Source organism: Melospiza georgiana, chromosome 32, assembly GCF_028018845.1.
Source record: "Melospiza georgiana isolate bMelGeo1 chromosome 32, bMelGeo1.pri, whole genome shotgun sequence".
Classification (NCBI taxonomy): Eukaryota; Metazoa; Chordata; class Aves; order Passeriformes; family Passerellidae; genus Melospiza; species Melospiza georgiana.
In genome coordinates this window covers 1,647,207-1,667,962 of record NC_080461.1, presented here as the reverse complement: position 1 = coordinate 1,667,962, position 20,756 = coordinate 1,647,207, and positions in this window count along the sequence as shown.

Sequence of the window (20,756 nt, the reverse complement as noted above, 5' to 3'; positions counted from 1 at the left end):
GTGGGTCCAGCTTTTATAGGCCAAAAAGAGCAAGTCCAATTGACTGGATGATATTTTTAGCCCAGATAGCACTTCAGCTGATGACACGCTTCACAATCAGCAGGGGACACAGCTAGGCCAAAGCCCAGACCTCTGCTGGGAGGCTTTCCATTCAAACACCCTTCAAACAAGCCTCCATGCAAGTCAGCTGGGAAAGTTTCTTCAAATGATCCATTTCTGGCACCTAACTACACAGGGATATGTGAAAGATTCTAAAGCAGCCGCTCTGGAGTCAAAGAGGCAGCCCTAAGAGTCCTTGTCATCTATTTGTAGCTAAATCACACTTTGGGGGATTGGAAGGGGTTTGGAACAAGCTAGAGAGTGGACCTCTGAGTTTTTTAGATGATGCCATTGCTTTTTTTTCTCTTCTACATAGGCAGGAAGGTTGAGTTGGGCTCACATCTCCACCGCATGGCTCACAGGGCCGCAAGACTTGTAGTTACAAGAGCTTTGAAGGATTTCTTGGCCAAGAAGACATGGCCAACAAGGGTATTTATGTTTTGGACCCAGTCTTCAAGATTTCATCTTACGGACTCATGCTCTCGGGGTCTCTAGCTGGTCAGAGTGACCCTGAGATAAGTTAAAAAGTCTCTTGTCCCAGCCCGGTGGTTGAAGAAGGAGTCAGAGCTCTTAATTTCTCAGTCTCAAGGTTGTTTATTGTATCTTATCTATAAAATTCTTTCTCCTGTCCTGCCGAGGTCTGCTCAGCAAGACAGTCTAAGGAACTCTGCCTCCCCTGGGGTGGTGTTATCTTTTTATACTAAAAACTACCTGTACAATATTTACAATTACTTTCCAATCCCTATCATCTATGTTAGACAGTGAGCTTCTACTCTAGACCAATCTCAAAGTACCAACATCAACCAGAAGATGGAGGCCAAGAAGAAGAAGGAGAAAGGCTGGACATGCCCAGATTCCTCCATCTTGCCCCCTGAAGCCCCATTCTAAAAACCCTCAAAATCTATTGTTCCACTCTGGGATAAATTCACTATCATTCTACTTCATTTTTTGTGGCTGGTCATTCTTCATACAAGGTTGGTGATTGTTTTTTCCAAGTGCTAAATCAAAGGCACGGGGGTCTTGGGCTCTGTGCCAAGGTCTCTGAGCCCTCTGACAGGCTCTCGAGTCCTGCAGGGCAGCCAGAGGAATTTCCTGGGTCCCCACATCATGCTAACAGTGTAAGCTTCCTTAGCCAATCATGCTATGACACACAAACCTACAGCACTGCATCCTAATCTTCTTGTTTAGCATTGTAACTACTTTGATTTCTTCCTAGATCTTGAACTCGAAAACTCTAAACTTTCCTCCACTTCAACTTTTCTCCCCGTGTTGCTGCTATAGACTAGAAATCCGCATTCTCGCTTCTAGCACCTAAGTTTGGGAGCCCTTTCCTAGGTCTCAGATCAAATCCTGTGTTTAATTCTAAGCTTTGCTGACAAGACCAAAGGTCTGAGATTTCTCTGCATTTGGGTTTCCAACAACACTGATGCTGTTAGTTGCAGAGTGCCAAGGATGCGTCTTGCAAGTCAACTCTGGCAGGAACAAGGCGGCTGCTTGTGGCCTCTGACAGCCCATTGCCCGGGGCTTGCCAGCGCCCCAGCCCCTCAGGGGCTGCCCCAGCCTGGCCGAGCCGCCCGGCAGCAGCGCCGCAGCCCCACAGCAGCTCCAGAGCAGCCCCATCCAGAGGCACCTGGGAGCCCTCAGCAAGGCAGCCAGCAGCACACAGGCAGGAGGACACGGCTGGCGCTTCCTGCCTGGCACAGGGCTTGTGACCATCTCCAGGCACCGCTCTGGCAGGGATCCCCGCAGCTCCGGCCCCTGCCCAGCCGCTCTCTGGGCAGCACAAAGGCTTCAGCAGAACCACCAAAGGCCAAGGGGCTTCTGGCCATTTCACCTGGCCCACTGCACGCCTGGGCAGCTGGCTGAGCGCAAGCACCCATTTCCCCCTCCTCCCCTATGCCCTACGGACCCTGGGCAGCAAAAGAAAAATGCTGGGAGTCTGTGTATGTTAACATAGTCTATATTTACATGGTAAAAGAAAAAAAAAAAAAACCAATGAAAAGAAAATTCTTGAAGAAAAACAAAATAAAACCTGATTCAGGTGGCCCCAACAAAAAGAGCTTCTGGGATCACCTCTCCACAGAGCTCTGGCAGGGCAGGCAGCCGAGCTGTGACAGACGGGGCCATGTCTTCCACGCCCTGCGCAGGTGATTTTGGAGCCACTGGAACCTGGAGATGGGAGCCCGCTCTCCTGACCTGAGGAGGCACAGCGTTTGAATTGCCAGGCTTCCGACGGCGAGGCTGACGTCATTCGTTTTGTCTTCCAGGGCTGCGAGAGAGAGGAACAGAGGCACGGTCAGAAGCTGGAGCTGCAGGGAGCCGAGGAAGAGCCCCCTGCAAGTGCCATCCCAAGCCGGCTATTGCCATGGCCAGGAGGGAGCAAAGGGAGCAAGGGGATCAGCCCGAAGCTGCTGGCCACGAATGGCCCACGTGGCCCTGAAATCTCCGTGTGCTCTGCCCACGGGAGCAGAGCCCTCCGCAGCCGGGGCAGGGCTTGCAGCTCCCCCCAGCAGCCCCCGCTGTCAGCCCGCTCCCCTCACTCACCAGTGCAGATCCGCTGCAGCTCTTGCTGCTGCCCCCTCAGGTGCCGCCCGGCCATGCCTGTGAACACAGAGTCTGTCACGGCCCCAGCGGCACAGCTCCCTGCCAGCAGCGCTGCCGGCGCTGTGGCCACACGGGCTGCTGGCCCGGCAGCGCTCAGCTCAGCCCATGCAGCGCGCTGTCGCCCCAGGGCACGGCTGTCAGAGGGCGGCAGCAGCAATGCCCAGGCCAGGCGGGGCTCCACGGCGCCGGGCCCGGCTGCCGCTGTCGGGGCAACAGGCGGGGCTGGGGCCGAGCTGCGGCGGGCTGGGGAGGGAGCCCGGGCTTGTAACTCACCCATGAACCTGATGGCCGCCTCTCGCAGGGGCTCCTGTGGGCTCTCCAGGTAGCGCAGGGCCCGGCGCAGGTGCTCGGCCGCTCTGCTCCTGTCCTCTGCCAGCTGCAGAGAGCGGCAGGAGGGAAGGGTTGGCGCGGGCTCAGCCCCTGGGCCGGGCGCTGCCTGCGCCCCGCCCCGGGCTCCCCTGCCCGCACAGCCCCGAGGCGCGGCCAGCAGCCGCTGGCGCCGGGCTCCCGAGGGGAGGGGGAAGGGGCCGGCTGCTGCCCGGGGAGCCGCGGTGCCGCCCCTGCCTCGCAGCCCCGCCGGGCCGGGGCTCCATGGGCACCCGGCTCGGGCCCACGGGAGCCTGGAGAAGAGCCCGCGCGGCCTCTGGCTGCAGCAGCGCGCAGGGGCACAGCTGCCCGGCTCGCACACTGAGCACCGCCCTCAGGGGCCTTCTCCTGGCTGAGTTGGGGATTCCGGGCCGTCCTTACCAGGCACTTGCTGAACTTCCACAGTTTCTGCTCCTTCAGCAGCTTTTTGAGATCCCTCCTCTTCATGAACTTGACCGCATAAAGCAGCGTTTCCCGAGAAGCCTGGAGAGCAGCAGAGACGCAGAGATGGCCCCGCAGCCCAGGGCACGGGTCCCGCCTCCCCCTGCCATGGCCTGGAGGAGGCTGCGGTCCAGCAGGCGCAGGGCAGGAGGCAGCCGAGCCCCCTGCCAGGCGGACAGCAGCAGCCCAGGAGTCCTCACCTCTGCCACATGCTGATTCTCATCATTGCAGTGGAAGAAGAGTGGAAGCAGGCTCTGTTGCACAGGGCTTTCCAAAGGTTTTTCTCTCTCTTCCAAATACTCCATCATGTCTCGGAAGAGTTTTATGGAGAGCAGCTGTACCTGGCTATTATCCTAGATGAAAAAAACAAGAAAAAACACTTGAGCATTGGCTCCTCCAGGGCGCCCTGGGCACAGGGCTGGAAATGCACAGGGCACACAGTTTCCAGGCAGCAGCCAGTGGCTGTAGCTGGGGGCACGGAGCCTTACGTGGTCAAAGAGTGGCAGGAGTGCCTCAGCCAGCTGCATGGCAATGGGGGTTGACAGCAGAATGTGTTTGTGCAGGAGTATAAAGCTGAGTGTGATGAGTGTCATCCCAGCTATCTCTGCATCATTGTCCCCCAGTAGGTGCATGAGGCTTTTGGTCAAGCTCCACATTCTTTCGGCCTGTGCGGAACACAAGTCTGTGAAGTCCCACCCTACTGCCACAGGGCCCAGAGGCCAAAGGACTGTCCTGAAGCACTGGGGCAGCTGAAGCAGGAGGCAGGAGAGCTGGGAGCAGCTGCCCCAGTGCCCAAAGCCCAGGTCAGGCCAAGTGACTGAGTTCCCAGCGCAGCTTCAGCCACTGCCCCCTTCTCACCATTGAGGGATCATCAATGAGCTCGAGAAGGGCCCTGAGCGCCAGGCGACGCCTCTCCCTGCACTCGCTCTGCAGGTACCTTGAAGAGACCTTCACAACACTGTCGCCACATTCATTAGAATCCAGGCACACGAGGACCTGAAAGGCACAGGCCAGTGACGGGGGAGCCGGCCGGCAGGAGCCCGCAGCCGCACAGGGCTGGGCCCAGGACGCAGCAGCAGCAGCAGCAGCACAGGGTGCGGGCACCGTCCCAGGCGGCTGCTGCCACGAGAGGGCAGAGAGCTGGGAGGCTGCTCAGCCAGGCAGCGCTGGACACCCGGCTCACCTCCACAAGGAATGCCAGGGCAGGCAGATCCCAGTGTGGCTCCTGTGTGCTGAGCAGCCAGAGGAGGTGGAGTGCAATACTGGAACACAAGCGATGACAAGCATGGCGCATCTCTCTAGGAGGGCAAAAAAGGGAGCAGGAAGCTGAGCAAATCTCTCCAAGGACAGGCTTACAGAGCCTGGTGGTCTTTTACCACCACCCTGCAAGGGGACCTGGGCCCTTTAGGAGGTGTCTCCTCCTGTGCTCTCTCCCTTCCCAGCCTTTTCCAGTCTGCTTGGCCGTCCCTCAGTGTGTCGTTAGCCGTCCCTCAGTGTGTCCCAGGGCCTTGGGGAATGTGTGGGACAGCTCGGGCACAGAGCACAAATGGCAGGATCAATGGGGAGAAAGAGAGTCTCACCTGGCCAGCAGACCCACAGCATAGTGGCGGGTGTCAGCACAGAGCAGCGTGTCCCAGCCACGCTTGCGTTCCACTGACACCACCACATCCTTGTAGTGCTTTTGGCAGAGCAGGGACTTCAGAGTCTGCACTGCAAACCTGTGTGCACAGCAAAGCCCGGGTCACACTGGCAGCACTGGCTCCTTTGCAGGCCACGTGTCAAGGACAGGAGGAGTGGGATGGAGCACCTGTTGGGGCTGGTGGCAAGACCGTGCTCTTCCAGGCAATCCTTCCAGAAGGTTTGGACCTCCTGTGGCATCTCTTCTGTGCTGGAGAACACTTGGAAGAGCAGATGAACAAAAAGGCGGGGGAAATATGGCCTCACTACACGTGGGACAGAGGACTCCTGGAGGATCTTCCACATCACCACGGTTGCCTGCAAAGGACAAAGGCCCCCGAGACAGCGCTCAGTGCCGAGGTGTCCATGTGGCAGGGCCCGAGCGTGGCAGGGAGAGGCCCGGAGAGAGGCAGGGGGAGCGCGGGGCCTGGTGGGCCTGAAGCTGCCCCTGGGCCAGGTTTCTGGCCAGCGCCTGAGGCAGGCAGATGCAGTGGGGGAAGGAGGATGGAGAGCTGCTGGAGAGGTGGCCTTGGGGCCAGCAAAGGCCAGTTGCGGAAACTCACAGCCAGGGCAAAGACAGCCGTTTTGTCCCCATCTGAGGTGCACGTGCTGTACTCTGGCCAGCTCCCTAGCACATCCAGGAGGACCAGCTGCACTGGCTCGGCAGTCCTGGACGAGCACATGATGGTCTTCCACATGGAGATGGCAGCTCTGCAGGGTTAGAGCTCTGTCTCATGGGGGGTCTCAGACACAGCATCGTGGCCTGGGCATCCCTAGGGGCCCGGGCTGACCGCCGGCTCTGCCTCTGCCCAGTGGCCCTTGCTGGCAGCAGCCAAGCAGCCCAGCTCTGTGAGGACAGGCCCTGAGGGGCAGCAAGGCAGCATGGCAGCAGGCTCAGGGGCTGACATGCCAGGGCTGGGAAAGGCAGCAGCCAGAGGGTTCTGGAACTCTCTGTTGCTCAGACAGCTGGGCCAGGCAGTACAGGGTGATGGGCTTGGGAGGCCTGAGCCCTCTGGGCAGGTGGGCCCCATACCTGTCACAGGACGGGGCCGCACGCAGGAGCGTCACGACTGCGTCAGCCGGGTGTGCTTTGGTGAGTTTCAGCAGGGCCTTGTCCAGCCTGTGCTCGGCAGAATCGTTGGCCAGGAGCCATCGGTGAATGTACCTCACCAAGGCAGGCACCTGCAGGAGGCACGGGGAGACTTGGAAAGCTGCCAGAGAGAGCAATGTCCCCAGGCTCCCCAGAGAAGTGCACTGCCATGGCCTCAAAGGCTCTGAGGGACCAGCAGGCGTGGCTGGGGAAGCCACGTGACGCATGGGGGAATTGAAGCCTGGCCCCAGGCTGCTTACTTGTTCTGGCCTGGCAACACCCTTCTCCAGGAGCAAATCCAGCAGGGCGGCACTGGTCTCATGCTTGAGGAGCTCGCAGTGAGCTCTGAGCCCAGTGCCCATGGTGCGGGTCTCCTGCCGAATGCTCCGGATGAAGTTGCAAACGAGCTGTAGGAGAAGGGCAAGAAGCCGGGGATGTTGCATGGCGTGCTGCACACACGGTGCTGGGCTGAGCAGGGACAGCAGGCCCAGCCCAGGTGGAGGTGGCTGCAGGTACCTGCGCTGTTCTGTGGAAGCGGCCACGGCTGGATTCCTGCTCTTGTGTGCGCTCCACAGCTTCATCTGGCAAAGAGGGAGCGCAGCCAGAGCTGAGGGGCTGCGGGAGAGGCCGGAGAACACAGCCCAGCCCTGCGCTCCCCAGGCAGGGAGAGCCCTGGGATGCCCCAGGGGGATGGAGCAAGGGAGCTGTGGGGTGTCTGCCCGGCCCCTCTTCCCACCTGTCCATGGCCATTTCCCCAGGGGATGGCATGGCATGGCATGGCATGGCATGGCATGGCATGGCATGGCATGGCATGGCATGGCATGGCATGGCATGGCATGGCATGGCATGGCATGGGGCCAAGTTGGCTGCAGGCTCCAGCCCTGCAACCCAGCTCTGCCACTCACCCTCCTGCGGTGGATGGAAGGGCACCACCTCTTCAGTCTCCTGTGCTGGGGCTGCTCCAGGTCCTTCTTCTTCCTCCTCCTCCTCCATCCAGGCCATCTTGGCCACTCTCGGGGGTCTCTGCTCCATGTCTGTGACAGGAGCTACTTGCAGGAGAGACGCCTTGGGAAAGCTCTGGGGCACCAAGTCCCACGCTCTGCCCTTGAGGGCAGCTGCAGAATAGAAGCCTCGGAAGGCCACGGGTCACCGAGTCCTGTGCTCTGGCCTCGAGCTCAGCTGCAGGAACAAGGCTGCAGAAAAGCTTCTGGTCAGACGGGAATGAGTGCGCTGTGTGGGGGCTCCTCACAGCACTGCTCTGTCCCGTTGTGCCCCGTTGCCTGTTCCCAGCACCCGGGCAAGCTTCTATTTCCCACGTGTCACAAAGGGACCTTGGTGACCGGGTTCCGTTCCATGGCACGGTGACCGTGCTGCAGCGTGCCAGCCAGGGGCCTTGCACACACTGCCTCCTGCCCTGGGGCTGGCCCCGGGCCAGCCAAAGTGGCCCAGCTTGGAAGGAATCCCTGGCCCCATGTGTCTAAGACAGCCTGACAGGATCTTTAGGAAGGGCTCAGACCATAAGCAAAGGCCGCCCTGCTCTGCGGGCTCAGGCCTATCCCCATATCTTTCCCTGAGAGCATTTGAATTTCTAAATGAGAATCATTTGAAGGCAGGGGATTTACATTTAACATTTCAGAGAAGACTTCTGCCTTCCTTAGCAGACACCTCTCTCTTCAAACCAAGACAATTGTTTGTCATCTTGCAGATGCGCAGTTGCTGGGCAGCCCCGTTTTACTCCAGGGACCTGGAGAACTATTCCCAACAACTGGGAAAATCCTAGGTGTTCCATCCACCCATAGATGAGGTCTCCAAATTTGCCCCAAAAGTGGGTCCAGCTTTTATAGGCCAAAAAGAGCAAGTCCAATTGACTGGATGATATTTTTAGCCCAGATAGCACTTCAGCTGATGACACGCTTCACAATCAGCAGGGGACACAGCTAGGCCAAAGCCCAGACCTCTGCTGGGAGGCTTTCCATTCAAACACCCTTCAAACAAGCCTCCATGCAAGTCAGCTGGGAAAGTTTCTTCAAATGATCCATTTCTGGCACCTAACTACACAGGGATATGTGAAAGATTCTAAAGCAGCCGCTCTGGAGTCAAAGAGGCAGCCCTAAGAGTCCTTGTCATCTATTTGTAGCTAAATCACACTTTGGGGGATTGGAAGGGGTTTGGAACAAGCTAGAGAGTGGACCTCTGAGTTTTTTAGATGATGCCATTGCTTTTTTTTCTCTTCTACATAGGCAGGAAGGTTGAGTTGGGCTCACATCTCCACCGCATGGCTCACAGGGCCGCAAGACTTGTAGTTACAAGAGCTTTGAAGGATTTCTTGGCCAAGAAGACATGGCCAACAAGGGTATTTATGTTTTGGACCCAGTCTTCAAGATTTCATCTTACGGACTCATGCTCTCGGGGTCTCTAGCTGGTCAGAGTGACCCTGAGATAAGTTAAAAAGTCTCTTGTCCCAGCCCGGTGGTTGAAGAAGGAGTCAGAGCTCCTAATTTCTCAGTCTCAAGGTTGTTTATTGTATCTTATCTATAAAATTCTTTCTCCTGTCCTGCCGAGGTCTGCTCAGCAAGACAGTCTAAGGAACTCTGCCTCCCCTGGGGTGGTGTTATCTTTTTATACTAAAAACTACCTGTACAATATTTACAATTACTTTCCAATCCCTATCATCTATGTTAGACAGTGAGCTTCTACTCTAGACCAATCTCAAAGTACCAACATCAACCAGAAGATGGAGGCCAAGAAGAAGAAGGAGAAAGGCTGGACATGCCCAGATTCCTCCATCTTGCCCCCTGAAGCCCCATTCTAAAAACCCTCAAAATCTATTGTTCCACTCTGGGATAAATTCACTATCATTCTACTTCATTTTTTGTGGCTGGTCATTCTTCATACAAGGTTGGTGATTGTTTTTTCCAAGTGCTAAATCAAAGGCACGGGGGTCTTGGGCTCTGTGCCAAGGTCTCTGAGCCCTCTGACAGGCTCTCGAGTCCTGCAGGGCAGCCAGAGGAATTTCCTGGGTCCCCACATCATGCTAACAGTGTAAGCTTCCTTAGCCAATCATGCTATGACACACAAACCTACAGCACTGCATCCTAATCTTCTTGTTTAGCATTGTAACTACTTTGATTTCTTCCTAGATCTTGAACTCGAAAACTCTAAACTTTCCTCCACTTCAACTTTTCTCCCCGTGTTGCTGCTATAGACTAGAAATCCGCATTCTCGCTTCTAGCACCTAAGTTTGGGAGCCCTTTCCTAGGTCTCAGATCAAATCCTGTGTTTAATTCTAAGCTTTGCTGACAAGACCAAAGGTCTGAGATTTCTCTGCATTTGGGTTTCCAACAACACTGATGCTGTTAGTTGCAGAGTGCCAAGGATGCGTCTTGCAAGTCAACTCTGGCAGGAACAAGGCGGCTGCTTGTGGCCTCTGACAGCCCATTGCCTGGGGCTTGCCAGCGCCCCAGCCCCTCAGGGGCTGCCCCAGCCTGGCCGAGCCGCCCGGCAGCAGCGCCGCAGCCCCACAGCAGCTCCAGAGCAGCCCCATCCAGAGGCACCTGGGAGCCCTCAGCAAGGCAGCCAGCAGCACACAGGCAGGAGGACACGGCTGGCGCTTCCTGCCTGGCACAGGGCTTGTGACCATCTCCAGGCACCGCTCTGGCAGGGATCCCCGCAGCTCCGGCCCCTGCCCAGCCGCTCTCTGGGCAGCACAAAGGCTTCAGCAGAACCACCAAAGGCCAAGGGGCTTCTGGCCATTTCACCTGGCCCACTGCACGCCTGGGCAGCTGGCTGAGCGCAAGCACCCATTTCCCCCTCCTCCCCTATGCCCTACGGACCCTGGGCAGCAAAAGAAAAATGCTGGGAGTCTGTGTATGTTAACATAGTCTATATTTACATGGTAAAAGAAAAAAAAAAAACCAATGAAAAGAAAATTCTTGAAGAAAAACAAAATAAAACCTGATTCAGGTGGCCCCAACAAAAAGAGCTTCTGGGATCACCTCTCCACAGAGCTCTGGCAGGGCAGGCAGCCGAGCTGTGACAGACGGGGCCATGTCTTCCACGCCCTGCGCAGGTGATTTTGGAGCCACTGGAACCTGGAGATGGGAGCCCGCTCTCCTGACCTGAGGAGGCACAGCGTTTGAATTGCCAGGCTTCCGACGGCGAGGCTGACGTCATTCGTTTTGTCTTCCAGGGCTGCGAGAGAGAGGAACAGAGGCACGGTCAGAAGCTGGAGCTGCAGGGAGCCGAGGAAGAGCCCCCTGCAAGTGCCATCCCAAGCCGGCTATTGCCATGGCCAGGAGGGAGCAAAGGGAGCAAGGGGATCAGCCCGAAGCTGCTGGCCACGAATGGCCCACGTGGCCCTGAAATCTCCGTGTGCTCTGCCCACGGGAGCAGAGCCCTCCGCAGCCGGGGCAGGGCTTGCAGCTCCCCCCAGCAGCCCCCGCTGTCAGCCCGCTCCCCTCACTCACCAGTGCAGATCCGCTGCAGCTCTTGCTGCTGCCCCCTCAGGTGCCGCCCGGCCATGCCTGTGAACACAGAGTCTGTCACGGCCCCAGCGGCACAGCTCCCTGCCAGCAGCGCTGCCGGCGCTGTGGCCACACGGGCTGCTGGCCCGGCAGCGCTCAGCTCAGCCCATGCAGCGCGCTGTCGCCCCAGGGCACGGCTGTCAGAGGGCGGCAGCAGCAATGCCCAGGCCAGGCGGGGCTCCACGGCGCCGGGCCCGGCTGCCGCTGTCGGGGCAACAGGCGGGGCTGGGGCCGAGCTGCGGCGGGCTGGGGAGGGAGCCCGGGCTTGTAACTCACCCATGAACCTGATGGCCGCCTCTCGCAGGGGCTCCTGTGGGCTCTCCAGGTAGCGCAGGGCCCGGCGCAGGTGCTCGGCCGCTCTGCTCCTGTCCTCTGCCAGCTGCAGAGAGCGGCAGGAGGGAAGGGTTGGCGCGGGCTCAGCCCCTGGGCCGGGCGCTGCCTGCGCCCCGCCCCGGCCTCCCCTGCCCGCACAGCCCCGAGGCGCGGCCAGCAGCCGCTGGCGCCGGGCTCCTGAAGGGAGGGGGAAGGGGCCGGCTGCTGCCCGGGGAGCCGCGGTGCCGCCCCTGCCTCGCAGCCCCGCCGGGCCGGGGCTCCATGGGCACCCGGCTCGGGCCCACGGGAGCCTGGAGAAGAGCCCGCGCGGCCTCTGGCTGCAGCAGCGCGCAGGGGCACAGCTGCCCGGCTCGCACACTGAGCACCGCCCTCAGGGGCCTTCTCCTGGCTGAGTTGGGGATTCCGGGCCGTCCTTACCAGGCACTTGCTGAACTTCCACAGTTTCTGCTCCTTCAGCAGCTTTTTGAGATCCCTCCTCTTCATGAACTTGACCGCATAAAGCAGCGTTTCCCGAGAAGCCTGGAGAGCAGCAGAGACGCAGAGATGGCCCCGCAGCCCAGGGCACGGGTCCCGCCTCCCCCTGCCATGGCCTGGAGGAGGCTGCGGTCCAGCAGGCGCAGGGCAGGAGGCAGCCGAGCCCCCTGCCAGGCGGACAGCAGCAGCCCAGGAGTCCTCACCTCTGCCACATGCTGATTCTCATCATTGCAGTGGAAGAAGAGTGGAAGCAGGCTCTGTTGCACAGGGCTTTCCAAAGGTTTTTCTCTCTCTTCCAAATACTCCATCATGTCTCGGAAGAGTTTTATGGAGAGCAGCTGTACCTGGCTATTATCCTAGATGAAAAAAACAAGAAAAAACACTTGAGCATTGGCTCCTCCAGGGCGCCCTGGGCACAGGGCTGGAAATGCACAGGGCACACAGTTTCCAGGCAGCAGCCAGTGGCTGTAGCTGGGGGCACGGAGCCTTACGTGGTCAAAGAGTGGCAGGAGTGCCTCAGCCAGCTGCATGGCAATGGGGGTTGACAGCAGAATGTGTTTGTGCAGGAGTATAAAGCTGAGTGTGATGAGTGTCATCCCAGCTATCTCTGCATCATTGTCCCCCAGTAGGTGCATGAGGCTTTTGGTCAAGCTCCACATTCTTTCGGCCTGTGCGGAACACAAGTCTGTGAAGTCCCACCCTACTGCCACAGGGCCCAGAGGCCAAAGGACTGTCCTGAAGCACTGGGGCAGCTGAAGCAGGAGGCAGGAGAGCTGGGAGCAGCTGCCCCAGTGCCCAAAGCCCAGGTCAGGCCAAGTGACTGAGTTCCCAGCGCAGCTTCAGCCACTGCCCCCTTCTCACCATTGAGGGATCATCAATGAGCTCGAGAAGGGCCCTGAGCGCCAGGCGACGCCTCTCCCTGCACTCGCTCTGCAGGTACCTTGAAGAGACCTTCACAACACTGTCGCCACATTCATTAGAATCCAGGCACACGAGGACCTGAAAGGCACAGGCCAGTGACGGGGGAGCCGGCCGGCAGGAGCCCGCAGCCGCACAGGGCTGGGCCCAGGACGCAGCAGCAGCAGCAGCAGCACAGGGTGTGGGCACCGTCCCAGGCGGCTGCTGCCACGAGAGGGCAGAGAGCTGGGAGGCTGCTCAGCCAGGTGAAGCCCTAAAGCAGATAGCCTTCCAGAAATAATGGGTTAAAACATGGAATGAGAGGCATGTAAAGAAGGGCCTAGCACTAGAACACACGGAGAAAGCACAGCACTAGGAAAACAGAGCAACAAATTAGATAAGAGGTAGAGCATCATGACAGGGGAGGAGATAGGTATAGGAGAAACTAATGGGCTAAGCAGGTTTAGAGCCAGCAATGTTGAAACGACCCTAAGGGTTTTGCCAAGCCACGGGATCTAAGCCAAATACACCGGGAATTGACCAAATTAGGAAAGGAGTTCAAAAGTTTAAAGAGGAAGACTCATCGGAAAGACCCCGTCTATGATGAAGGCAACAGGAACGACCACCTGAAGATTCCCCAAAAGAGATGTCTCCACCTACGCTCCGCCCACGCTCCGCCTACATCACGCCCCATATGAATATGCATGATTATGTATCTGATCTGATGTAATCCTATACCCAAAATTGTATATAAGGCTTGCTTTTGCTATGTGAACTTAGAAATCCATTTTGTGATTTCTCCGACGCGTCGCTAATAAAAATACCTCCTGCTTAATTGACTTAAGCTGAGTCTGATTAGGCAGTCACTCTGCCTGTTTGGGGCAAAATTTGGCATCATTTCTGGCGAGCCAGGCAGGAGAAATGGCACCAGACAGGAGATCCAAGCCTTAAGGGTCCTCTCCCGAGCCGGGTCCGGGGCCGGGGTCTTCTGGGCGCCCCTGACGGCTTTTCATCAGGAGAAGCTCCTTCCCTGGACCGGTGCTCTCGGATGGACGCTGGCTGCATCTCCTGCTCAATTAAGAGGTATTTTAATTGCCTATTGGCTTTAAGAGGTATTTGAATTGTTTGTTGGTTTTGGGATAAAGCGCTTTGTTTGGAAAACGAGGGTCAGACGTGACCGCTCGCAGGGTAAGCCGGAGGGACGCCTCGGTAAAAATCCCTGATTATACGGGTTAAAGTCCCGTAAACGCGGGTTAAAGTCCCGTAGACGCAGGTTAAAGTCCTGCTACTGGGTTAGAGTCCCAGAAATAGAGACGCAGGTTAAAGTCCTGCTACTGGGTTAGAGTCCCAGCTACTGGGTTAGAGTCCCAGCATTTGGTTTTGTGAACGTAAAAAGAAAAAAGAAAAAAAAAAAAAAAAAAAAGAAAAAGAAAAAAAAAAAGAGAAAAAAAAAAGCAAGGAAAAGAGAAAACGCAGGTTAAAGTCCTGCTGGAAGGAGTATTTGTTTATCTTGGTATCTTTGGTCTGTTTTTACTGTGTGGGCAACTGTTTTCAATATTGTATTTAATGTTATAATACTGTGGATTAAGGGTTGAAAACTAAGATTGCTTTCTGAGAGGTCTGTCAGCCGGTGATCCTTTTGCGTCTGTTCTATGTGTCCGTTGTAAAATCTTATAGGGGACGCTTTTATTACTTTCTATGTAAACAGATTGGAAATGTATGTGCATGAACTTGGGAACCCGGTATTTCGCGGTCTATCGGCGACCTCTTGTGACCAAACCCGGTAAAACAGCCTGTTCTGACATAAGACCATAAGGTAGGAACCTCTCACTGTACGAGTGTGTGTGTGGAGTGAGTGAGACGCAGCATCGCTGCGAAACGAGAGCGGAGTCCCGATCCGCATTTCCTGGACGAAGCGAATAGAAATTGTGTGAATGAAGTGTTAAGGTATATTGGCATATAGTACTTGTGGAAAAGAGCACGAATACAGAGAATAGCCATGGGAAGCCAACAGAGTAAAGATATAAATATGAAAACCCCTTTAGGATGTATCCTAAGACACTGGAAGGACCTGGGAGGGATTCCAGGGGGAAACATAAGTAAAAAGACACTTCTTAAGTATTGTACACAATGGTGGCCCCTGTACCGTCTTGATGACGGAGAAAAATGGCCACCAGAGGGAACAACTAATTATAACACTATTTTGCAACTAATACTCCTCCTCCGCCGGCTCAATAAATGGGATGAAATAATGTACGCAGACATGTTCTTCACCCTAAGGAATAAACCTGAGTGGCAAAAAGAATGTGAAATTAACGTAGCCCCTCAGGATCCCCTAGTACTAGCCCTGGAAAGGGATAAGAAGGGTCCAAAGCCCAAGGAATGTTGCTGTGATGCATGTAGTGGAAATGAGAAAAAGAAGGGTGTGGGACCTACCTGTTTTTATTGTCATAAAAAGGGGCACCTGCAAAGAAATTGCAAAAAGAAACAGCAAGATGAGAAAACTTCTCAGGAGAGTCAGAAAGGGCAAGGGTTTTGTCTAGCGAAAAAGATCGAATTACACCTAGAAGAGCCCTTGATAATAAAGCTAAGAGTAGGTCCTCAGAGTGAAGAATTTGTATTTTTAGTAAATACAGGAGTTTCTCGGTCAACAGTGACAAAATTACCCCAGGGATGTGAAGTGAGTTGTGAGCAAGTTTCAGTAGTCGGAATTACAGGAGAAGCTTTCCCTGTTCCTATAATAAAAGGGGTGAAGATTGAAACAAATAACAAATTTGGAGTAAATGATTTATTGTTGGTACCAGAGGCCGAGGAGAATATGCTAGGCAGAGATCTAATAGTAGCCCTAAATTTACAGATAAAACCCTGTGAAGGAAAACTTGAAATTTATTCTTTACCTAAAGAAGATGATCTAGAAATTGATGACATGGGTTGGCTTTCAGGTGAAGTAGAAAAGTTTAGAGTGAAGGAGTCTAGTCCCTTTAGTCCCTCCTGATCAGCGCAAGCTTGTGGATTTTAAAAGGGCGAAAAGGGACTATTTATACAGACTCCAAACATGCTTTTAGTGTAGTACATACTTTTAGAGAAATTTAGAAGGAAAGGAGACTTATAAACACTCAAAGGAAGGGGTTAATATATGAGGGGATAGTTCATATAAAAGAACACCAGAGGGGGAGGGATATTAAAGTCAGAGAAATAATTTGGCTAATAAAGAAACAAAAAGCAACCTTAAGAAAGAGAGATATTGAAATCATGATCTCACAAAAAATAGAAATTCAGCAAGAGACTCTTTCCCTTCCGCTAGTAGAATTGGCAGCTATAAAGAAATTAGGAGCAACATTTAAGGAGGAGAAGTGAGTTTTTTTTTTCCTGATGATAGAATTATGATGCCAAAACCAGTGGCACATTAAATCTTAGATAACTTGTATAGACGGACATATTGGGAAGCAAGAGCCTTTGTGATCATTTTTTAAATTTTTTGGATGTATGAAGATATTTGAAATTTAAAAAAAAAAAAAAAAAAAAAAAAAAAAAAAAAAAAGGGCAAATTACCCAGGGGTGTCTCACCTGTTAAAAGGTAAATAAGAAAGTGCTTAAGAGCCCTCCCTCTGGAGAATGCAAAACAGCCTAGCGGCTATTTCAAAAGATCCAGGTTGATTTTGTTGATTTGTTTAAAGTAGGTCGGTGGAAATATTTATTATTTATAGTAGATCAATTAACTCAGTACAGTTTAAACAGTACTTTTGATTAATACGGGAGCAACTGTTTCAGTTTTAAATCAGGAATTGGTACCTAAAAGTGATGGATTTATACAATTTGTGGGAGCAACAGACCAACCAGAAAAGCCTTACTTTCTGAAACCCATTAAATACAGTATTAGGAAACAGATGAAATTCATCAGTTCTTATATTTACCAATTTACCAAAGCCCTTATTGAGAAGAAACCTATTGGAGAACTTAAGAGCCATAATAAAATTCAATAAGGACAAATTGGAATTTCAAGTAAACGAGGAACAACTGATTACAGCTCTAAGCCTAACAATCAGTCGTGTGGAACCTTTACCTGAGAATCACAATTAATACAATTTCAAGCAAATCCCGAGCGAAACTTACCCATTAGTCTGAGCTAAAACAGCTGTTAATTTAGCAGTAACTTAGAACTCGCTCTTTGGAGTTTTAAAGGAATAGAGAATAGAGAAACGGAGCAAAATGCAGACAAAAAGTCAAGGCTGATACCTAACGGGGGGGGGGGCTGAAGTAGAAGGGGGCTCTGATGGGGAACTTGGTGAAGAAAGTTCGAATGCCATGGGAGTTACCTGGCGTGCTGCCAAGGCTTCTGGGAAAGCTGCCAAGGCCTTGGGAAAAGCTCCTTATCAGTTTCTTCTTCTTACTTCTCACTCCTTTAGCTAACAGGCCCACCGCTAGCCCCTTTCACAATCCCCCCTGAAATCAAATAAGCAGCACCGATTGTTGTTGAACTTAAAATTGGGGCAGAATCAGTGGTAAGAAAACAATACCCTCTGAAGATAGGAGAAAGGAGGGGATTGATCCCATAATCAAAAGGTTTTTAGAACTGGGGTTATTGATAGAATACGAATCAGATTTTAATACACCAATCCTGCCAGTAAAGAAACCTAATGGAGCTTATAGACTAGTTTAGGATCTGAGAGCAGTAAACGAAATAACCAAGACATTACATCCGGATGGAGCAATTCTCCCACGATTTTTGGGAATTAGTTAGCCAAAGAATTAGAACAGTGGGAAAGGCCGCTGGGAGATGGCACCCTTCTGCAATACGTAGACGACCTCCTAATAGCAACAGTGACAGAAGAAGAATGCATTGAATGGACTATTTCCTTGTTAAACTTTCTGGGATATTGAGTCTCTCAACAGAAAGCACAGCTGGTGCAAAAAGAAGTGGTGTACCTGGGATACGAAGTCTCCAGAGGACAGCGATCCCTGGGAGCAGCTAGAAAAGAGGCCATCTGTCAGATACCTAAACCAGAGACAATGAGAGATCTGTGCGCCTTTTTGGGGATGACAGGTTGGTGTCGGCTATGGATCTACCAGTATACTCGCTAAACCACTGTATGATTTTTTGAAGGAAACTAAGGACGTTCTAGTTTGGACTCCTGAGGCAGAAGGGGCCTTCAAGAAGTTGAAGCTGGAGCTAATGAGAACACCGGCCTTAGGCCTCCCAGATGTATCAAAACCATTCTGGCTGTTCTCCCATGAACAACAAGGGATGGCCCTGGGAGTCCTAGCACAGCAGTTGGGAACACACAAAAGAGCTGTGGCCTACTTCTCCAAGCGATTGGATGAAGTAAGTAAAGGATGGCCAGGCTGTCTGAGGGCAGTGGCCGCAGTGATAATTAACATAGAAGAGGCCAGAAAGCTCACGCTGGGCCAAAAGGTGACTGTGTTAGTATTTCATACTGTATCGGCCGTGCTAGAACAGAAAGGCAACCATTGGTTGTCGCCTTCCAGATTCCTAAAATACCAGGCCATCTTGGCTGAATCACATGACATAACCATTCAGGTAACTAACATTGTGAACCCAGCTTCATTCTTAGAAGGAAGAGCCCCAGCAGAACCCATCGAGCATGACTGCCCAGAAACAATTGAAGCCGTCTACTCCAGTCGCCCAGATCTCAAAGAAGAGCCGTTCGAAGGCAGGGACAACTGGTTTTCGGATGGCAGCAGCTTCGTGAAGCAAGGGGTAAGAATGGCTGGCTATGCAGTCACCACTACAGAAAAGGTAATTGAGTCAAACCCCCTGCCTGCAGGGACTTCAGCTCAAAAGGCAGAGCTGATAGCTCTGACCCGAGCCCTGGAATTAGCAGAGAACATGCAAATTAATATATGGACAGACTCTAAATATGCCTTTTCTGTTGTACATGCTCATGGAGCCATCTGGAAAGAAAGAGGACTGTTGACTACACAAGGAAAAACAGTCAAACATGCAGAAGAGGTTCTGCGACTGCTGGAGGCAGTCCAACTCCCAACACAGGTGGCCATAATGCATTGCAAGGGGCATTTGAAAGGCAATACTATTCCAGAAATAGGGAACAGGAAGGCAGATACAGAAGCTAAATTGGCGGCCACAAGAAATAGAGAAGCGGAAATAGCGGCCCTAATACCAGGGGAGCTGGATATCAATATCCAGCCAAATTACCAAGAATCAGATCATAGGTGGATTCAAAGGAATAAGGGCAAAATACTAGAAAATGGTTGGGGTCAATTAGAAACAGGACAGTTAGTGACACCAAGAAACGTGATGTGGCAGTTTGTGAAGGCAGAACATGAGAAGGCCCATTGGGGCCTAGATTTGCTTTACCAATATTTGCAGACCAGAATAGCAGGACCAAAATTATTTACTACTATAAAACACGTTACGTCCCAGTGTGAACGGTGTCTGAAGAACAACCCGAATACAGGAACCAAAGTACACCAAGGAGCCATAAACCGAGGTAAATTCCCAGGTGAGGTATGGCAAATTGAATTTTCTGAACTCCCAAGAAAAGGGGGGTTTCGGTACCTGTTGGTATTAACTGACACATTTTCTGGGTGGCCTGAAGCATTCCCCTATAGGACAAATAAGGAAAGAGAGGTAACTAGAGTACTGTTGAATGAAATTATTCCACGGTTTGGGGTACCGAAGAGCATTTCTTCGGATAGGGGTACACATTTCTGTGCAAAAATAGTGAGAGCAATAAGTAAAGCATTACAAATCAAATGGCAATTACACACGCCTTACCGTCCACAGGCCAGTGGGCAAGTGGAAAAAATGAATCATCTTATCAAACAGCAAATTGCCAAAATATGCCAGGAGACTAATTTGCAGTGGTATCAAGCTTTGCCTATTGCTCTTCTGAGGCTAAGTCAAACCAAGATCAAAAGAAAGGTTAAGCCCATTTAAAATTTTGTATGGTAGACCTTATGCTATGCAAGTTGTAAATGGGTACGCCATAGACCAAATCGGTAATCAATACATTTATGATTATGTAATTATGGTGGGGAAACAGTTTGATAAAAATGCTACTGTGATGATCGAGTACCAACCTAAGCAACCTGATTGTAAATTGCATCCGTTTAACCCCGGTGATTGGGTGTATGTTAAGAGCCTTTTAGGAAAACCCCTACAAGAAAAGTAGGAAGGACCTTTCCAAGTGCTGCTGACTACCTTCACCGCGGTTCGGAGTCGACGTCCCTGGATCCCCGGCTGGCCCGTGATCCGCGGATGCACAAGGTCAGCGAAGGCGCCCATCCCGGCCCCTCCCTGGCTGGGGCCAAGCTGGATTTGCACCACGCCCACGCCGGAGTGAAGGTCAAGCAGAAAGGGCTGGATGATGATAAAGAGGACTCGGAGAGGGAGCTAAGGGAACGAGCTTTCCTCATTCCCTTGGAGCCTCTGCCGGGCGTCACGTTACGGGATCCCCGCTCCCAGCTGCGGCAGTTTAGCCACATTAAGATAGATGTGACCCTGATGAAACCCAACTTTGCCAAGCACATTGTGTGGGACTAATTGGATTTCTTTGTGGAGGTTGTGATAGAAAATTTTGGAACATACAAAGTTGTTTACTAGACCTCCAATGTTATGAGTGTAGCTACAAAGAAGCAAGGGAAAACGACCACTATTTGGCCTTAGAGAAATTCACCAACAGACCCATTTTAGAGGCTAGGGAATTGTTTGAAGCTCCCGAACAAATTGTATTAGGGTGGTGCCATTGGAAAGTACACCGCTGGTTACAATATTGTTTGAAACTTGTTAGTGGATGTCTAAGGTTTCATCAACCCGTTGCTATTCTTCTGTCCCACGACATCCACTAACAAGTGACCAAATTGAACCCTTAGAGATTTAGACACTGAACTAGAAAAGGTTATTTTACGGGTAGAACAAATTCACATCAAGCAACGAGAGCGCCAAAAGAAACAAAATTGACAGCTAGACATCATGACCCCGACTCCACCTCAAACCTTTACAAATAGGGATGGACGTCAAGATTCTCAAAGCAATGCTTGCACACCCTGAAGTAAAGAAATTGGTGCAAAAGGTGAATCAAACAACTAAACGAATGGTATGGCAGATAGAACACAATTCAGAAAGAATAAAGAATGTCCTGACTGAAGTAGAACAAGTAGGCCAGCATCACTGGTGGGACATCTTTACAGGATATTCCCCAACAGCTACACAGGTCTTCCATTACCTAGTGCACCCATCAGCTACACAGGTCTTCCATTACCTAGTGCAC